Raw genomic sequence first — 6,120 nt, forward strand, 5'->3', positions numbered from 1 at the left:
AAAAGGGGGAAAGATGGTTTTAAGCTGGGCATACCGAAAGCAGCAGCTGAACTAGGTGGGAAGGAATACTTAATTATGTCATTTGCAAGCGGCTCTGAAATCAACCCAAGAGTTATTTCTGCTACAGTGGTGCAGCAGACAGACCTGGCAAACCCAAGGCAGCGGCATTAACGGGAGCTGGAACGAGTGCGGGGGTTGCATGTGTTCTTTCTCATGTGTGTAAGCCAGAAGCAACTCAGACTGCACTGCAGTAACCGGAGTCAAAGAGTAACATCAGCCCTGCGTGTATTTACACCATGGGTAATATTACCAGCCCTTTAATGCCTCACCGACTAGTCTGGGATTCAAACACCGTGTCCCTCTGCCCAGTCCCCTGAGCTTGGTCAGTGCCACTCTTTCTTTAGAAATGACGGTCACCCACCCTTGTAGCAGCAGAGCTGTGCACGGCACATCGTCAGGGCGCTCCTCTTCCACACCGGTCCTCTGCTGCCTATAAAATCTAAGGCAGCTCTTCATTTTGGTATTTCTGCAGAGTGCCATAATAGGTTTTTCTATGCAAGCCCTTTTGTAATCATTTCATTATCATGGTAAAGGAGAACTGCATCTCAAACGTGCTTGAGACTGCATAAAAAGAAATGCCGACCTATTCGGCTCCTTGAGTTCAACAGTGAGACTCCAACCTTTCTGCCAGAGACAGAAACAACCACTTCACATCCTGGTCATAAGGCACTGCAAATTCAACTCTTAAAGACCCGAGTCTCTGAGACCTGCACGCTCAGCCCTGCCTACATATGACCTCTACACCAGGGTAGTTGAGAAGAGCAGGTTTTTGACTGACTGAATACAGTGCATCACTTCTTGCATCAGAAGATACAAAGAAATATTCTCATGGCTGTTCATCCATTAGCACATGATGGGAATCCAGTGGACAGGGGTTTCATGCTCTGCGTGTTATCGCTTCTACTCTTGGAGTAAATACAGATTATATGCTTGCAATGAAACTCTTCAATTGTCTGTAAGGCGCTCTGGCTTTCTAAGAAGCTTTGGGGGGTTCCTAGCAAAATGATGAAATGAGATTAGAGTCCCTCCTCATGAAACATTCACACGACAGATCATTTGGGAAAAGATACATCAACCAAAAGGAAAAGCTTCACAATTAATAATACATAAGAGAAGTGAGATGGAATAGTATGTGAAATGACTGACCTGCTTTAAAAACACTGCCTGGTGTCACTTTAGCTCCTTATTATAGAATTCTCTACATAAAGACATCCAGATGTTTTCATCTGCCTACATATAGACAATTGTCAATAAAAGGAAGGGTGAACCACAATAATCATTGCTACTGAAGAGCTGGTCTATTTCTCATAGAAAAAAAAAAAAAAAGCAATTCCAATCAGCAGGTAGAAGGATCCCTCTAGGTCAAAACAAAGACTTAAATTCTCGGGTTTTGTATAGCAGCACCATGGTGACTGGTGCAATTGCTGTTCACACCGAGTTGCTTTTTGTAGTCCGTACACACGTGATCGCATCCACACTTTTGCACCTGCAATCACTTACACCATTTGTGCATCCAATTATTATATCTGCATGCATAATTGGGAATGCATTATGCAAATAACTGGTTATTGATGTAATTGGTCATTGGCTTACACAGTTACTCGCTGGTAATTTGCATGTGCAGTGCTGGTACCTTTCTGAATAAATCCAGCACACTCATGCAATTTTGAAAATAAATGCACAGCATCTGAAACACTGGGTGAAAAGAAAACCTAGCAGTATTTCATCTCGCTAACAAAAAGTGTCATCTAAGCTAAGAAACCTGTTGGCACAAAATGCAAACTGTAATACCTCTTTCTCTACTTAGCTCAGAAGTAAGTCTTCAGCAATAATCGTGTTTCTCTTCCAAAGGTTCCAGCTAAATGCTGCCTATGTTTATGGATTTATTTCAATCCCATATGGATTAGGAGCTATTACTGTTGGGACACAGGGCAACAGATCTTCACCTGTCCAGTACGAAGCCTTTTCTTTTTGGTGGTGCCCCTTCTACCTGTCATTCCCACTTGGTATCACTTCCCAGTTTATACTTCTTTATAGAAAGGTGCATTAGAGTCCTGCAGTATAGTTCAGGGTAACGGATTATGCATACACTCAGGACGTTAAGCAGCTTAATGGAAGGATGTCTGCTTCAGAGAAAAGAGGCAGTGACATGCATGACAGGTCACCGAGAGCTGCATTGTTTTATTATTATCCAACGTAAGTTATTCAGACCCTTTTAAAGGCCCGGTCCCCCAAATGCCAGGCACCGTCCAGATGGAAACCAGCAGACAGGCCTCTGTCCCAGAGCTGCCGGCACAAACAGGTATGGGGCACTAAACGGGGGGAGTGAACACGGTGACGGCAGCAAACATCATACTCATTTCACAACACTTCTGGAGATGGAGATGAACCAGGAAAGTAGCCGAATGCAAAGAGAACTGAAGGAATAAGGGGACGAAGCCAGAGGGCACGGAAGGAGAGGAGACGAGAACAAAGAGGCAATCAAAAAGGACAATGTTCAGCCCAAATGGTGGGAAATCTCCTATTTCCCTGGGAGCTTCTTTTTTAAGGCTACTTGAGCAAGAGTGTTTGGGAGAGTACTCAGTTCTGCCCAAATACTGCTGACAGGAAAGTATTTGCAGAGATTGTACCTGGAGCAGTTCATGGGAGATGACACAGAGAGGAAAATCTGCTCTGCTTCTCCTTCAGTGTAAACCTTCCCCTCAGTCCAAGAGGTCCTGCAGCATCTGCTCCTGGAGCTCTTGCTACCTTACGGATACCAGGCTGGGGAAAAAAACCAATTTCTGCTTCTCTTTACTGCACAAAAATATTCATTTGTAGTCTGTAGGAATGAAAGATTTTTTAATTTCCATCTCCACATTATTGTCATTTGCAATGTTTTAATGTTGTGAAAACTGCCTAGAAACGCAGACACCAGCTTAAGATTGTAAAATTTTAATGCTTACTATATTTTGCCTCCTTTTTGTTTGCATGTTTAGATCCATCAGGTTTATGCCTTTCAAGCTTTTCTATGCAATCAGAAGGAATGAAACCTGTTTTTTTTTTTTTTAAATGAAGCTGGCATTTTCATAGTAAGTATCATTCTAGAAGCTTGAATTTTAAGACATGAACTACCACTCAGTATCCCTACAAAACTATGAAGTTTTGCAGCACTCCCAAAACACTGACCCGTCAGGCAGCCTGACGAGATGGTCAGTGCAGTCAGGAGTTAATTACGTGGCTGTACAGGGCCTCCTGTACCTCACCATCCCAAACCAGCCTCACAGCCAGAGGAGCGCACGTGCCGCAGGAGATGAACTGTGCACGCTTTGGGACTGCACAGTCCCGTACGGCCTCTACAAATCCTGCCTCGCTTCTCTACGCACGGCGAGCATCCCAGCTGCAAGAAAAATCTTGGGAGGTCAAAGACGGGGAATGGGATTTAACGACTAATGAACAACGCCTGTAACAAAACAAACTTCACAGGACCCAGTACGGGAGCTTAGCATACGGCTTGTGTGGCGATGGGATAACTGTACCTGATACACTCCTCGTCCCAGGTGCTCTTCCAAACCAGGTAATTTTGTGGATGTTTTGCTCTGGCCAATGTCAGGGCGCAGCTGTACATCCATCCCCCGTGCTGCAGAGCTGCTCTCTGCTGGGTCGCACCTCTGCTCCCCAGCTGTGTCTGACGTCCCGCAGCCAAGCACCAGCAGGTAAAGAGGTAACAGCAGGGAACGGAGTCCTGATCCTCTGCCCAGTTCCATGCAGAACGGACGCTCCACACTGAGCCAAGGGAACTGTTTGCCGTGGCACAGCCATAACAGCTTTTCGGCATTTTAAATCCACCTACAGAACTTGTCTCACTTAGAAAAAAACGAGTATTTCAGAGGGCATAACTCTTTAAGACATAATTTCCCCTCAACTTCTCACCACGCTAACCCCCACCTCCTCTCCCTCGTACACTGCAGCCACTGTCAGCCACGCCAGGGCTCAACCCTGCCTCTGCACAACAGACCCCTGTCCCTCCCACCAAACTGCATCTCCTCGACTCTGCGTCGCACCGCACAGTTCAGCAACCCCAGCCCTTCGATCCCCCCCCCCAGCAGGGATACCCCGAATCTCCTGCCCAACGAAGGAAGGTTTCCCTTCTGTGGTCCCGACCAGTTTCGAGAGCTCGGCCAGCAGCGCTGGCGTTACTGGAGCTGCTGCTGCAGCTGCTGGGGCTGATGTGAGCGGGGCCACGCAGGCAGAGAGGGCCGGCAGCTTGGGCTGAGCAACCCGCACGGAGCCCACCTCTCCCCGTCGGAGCAGCCGTCCCGTCCCCGTCCCGTCCCCGTCCCGCAGAAGAGAGGCAGTGCGGGGTGATGCTCGTCCCCACAGCCCTGGAGAAAGGGTCCGCGAGGGCTCCGCGACCGCCCAGAGCAAGGATGCGGCAACCCATCCCGCTTGCTTTGGGGTTCGAAGGTGCAAGCTCTGGTTTAAAAGCTTATTTGTGATCGTTTCACAAGTTCCTTATGAATCTTGGCAGAGAGAGGGGCCTGTTGTGCTTGTAATTTGAAATAGTGGAAGCCTGGAACGGAGACAGCGTTGCCTGCAATGACATGAAAATTAAATACAGAAAACATTTTTCCCCTAGCAAACCTCTTACAAACCTGCGGCTCTCTTCTGCTGCTGTATGTACACAGGACGGGTTCAGCAGCCCTCCTAAAAACCCAGACAAGCCTCATGAGCAACAACATTGTTAGCGTGTGTGAAAAATAAAGCACAGGCCGTTCCCTCAAAACACTAATGCCCTTTAAAAGGCCACAGGGGACACGGCTGCATGGGGGCTGCCCATCCTTTCTGTCTCTCTCTCTCTGTGGCAAAAGAAATATTTGCAGAGAGGAGCACGATGATTGCATGTAACTAATACCATGTGAAAGGATGGATCTGCTCCACTGAGAAAGTGAAAATAAATTCCCTGCCCTGAAACAGCAGAGAACGGAAGCCATTCACAACACAGCAGATTTTCCAAGAAGCATCCGCTATTACATTACTTCCACATCAGGAATAAGTGATAGATGGGAAAAGTAACATCCGGACTGATGAGAACAGATGCTGTGGAAGGAAAAGCGGCTTTTTGGATGACATTGATGAGTTCCTTCTGAAAATTCAATTTCCTTAAATATGAAAAACTTTACTTTTAATGTCATCCAAATGACCTTTTGGACTTTTGGAAAAAAATTCATTGCCTCAAGAGGAAATCTGAAGCATTAACTAAAGACCATATTTGCTACGTATTTAACTTATTGTTAACTCATATTAAGGGTCTTCCTCACTGGAAATTCTTAAACCAATTTTAAAAACCATTTCCTGAGAAGGTATCACTTTGGTATACCCCAGGAGGAGGTGCTGAGCTCAGCCCACCTTGGACACCAGCAGCTTTTCAGCCAGCCTGTGCTCAGCAAACTCTGCCTACGTGATTGCAATGGCTTCGTGCAGGGCATGAGGGTGAAAATGATCCCACGTACTTGCAGGCCGCTTGCTTTGTTGGGGTGTTTGTCACCAAAAGCATTAGGGCTGCCTGTTGAGGTATGCAGAATTCCCATTATCTTATGCTAATAAAGGGCAGGAGGGATGAGGCAGTACAGCACGCTCCCATGACAGCTTTCCCTTCCGTTGGTTAAGTGAGTAATAAAAAAATAGGAAATAAAGATTTAAAGGTATGAAGAAAAGCTGACTGTTATACTGCTGCCAAAACTTCAGCTTTGGCGTCAAGTCCAGCCAGAAACTCCTTGTCTAACACAGACTAATTGTCCTTAAGATCTGACGTGAGGCGTCAGACAGAGGATTCGTGCTTGGAGCACCCTTATTTCTGTGGGTATCGCGCCCTTGTGTGACTGTGCGTGTGTGCTGTACTGCGATACCTGAGGGAAGCCCCCGAAGGCGGCACTGAAGGCTTTAGGCTGGGGAGACAGCACTCTCACACCCAGCTGCAGACCCCCCCCAGCGCCCGCGGGGAACTCGGCCAGCGAAGCGGGTAAGGACCGAGGTCAGGACAAGAAAACGCAGGGAAATGCGCAGGTCAGTAGCTGCACT

The sequence above is a fragment of the Harpia harpyja genome, chromosome Z (assembly GCF_026419915.1).
Source record: "Harpia harpyja isolate bHarHar1 chromosome Z, bHarHar1 primary haplotype, whole genome shotgun sequence".
Classification (NCBI taxonomy): Eukaryota; Metazoa; Chordata; class Aves; order Accipitriformes; family Accipitridae; genus Harpia; species Harpia harpyja.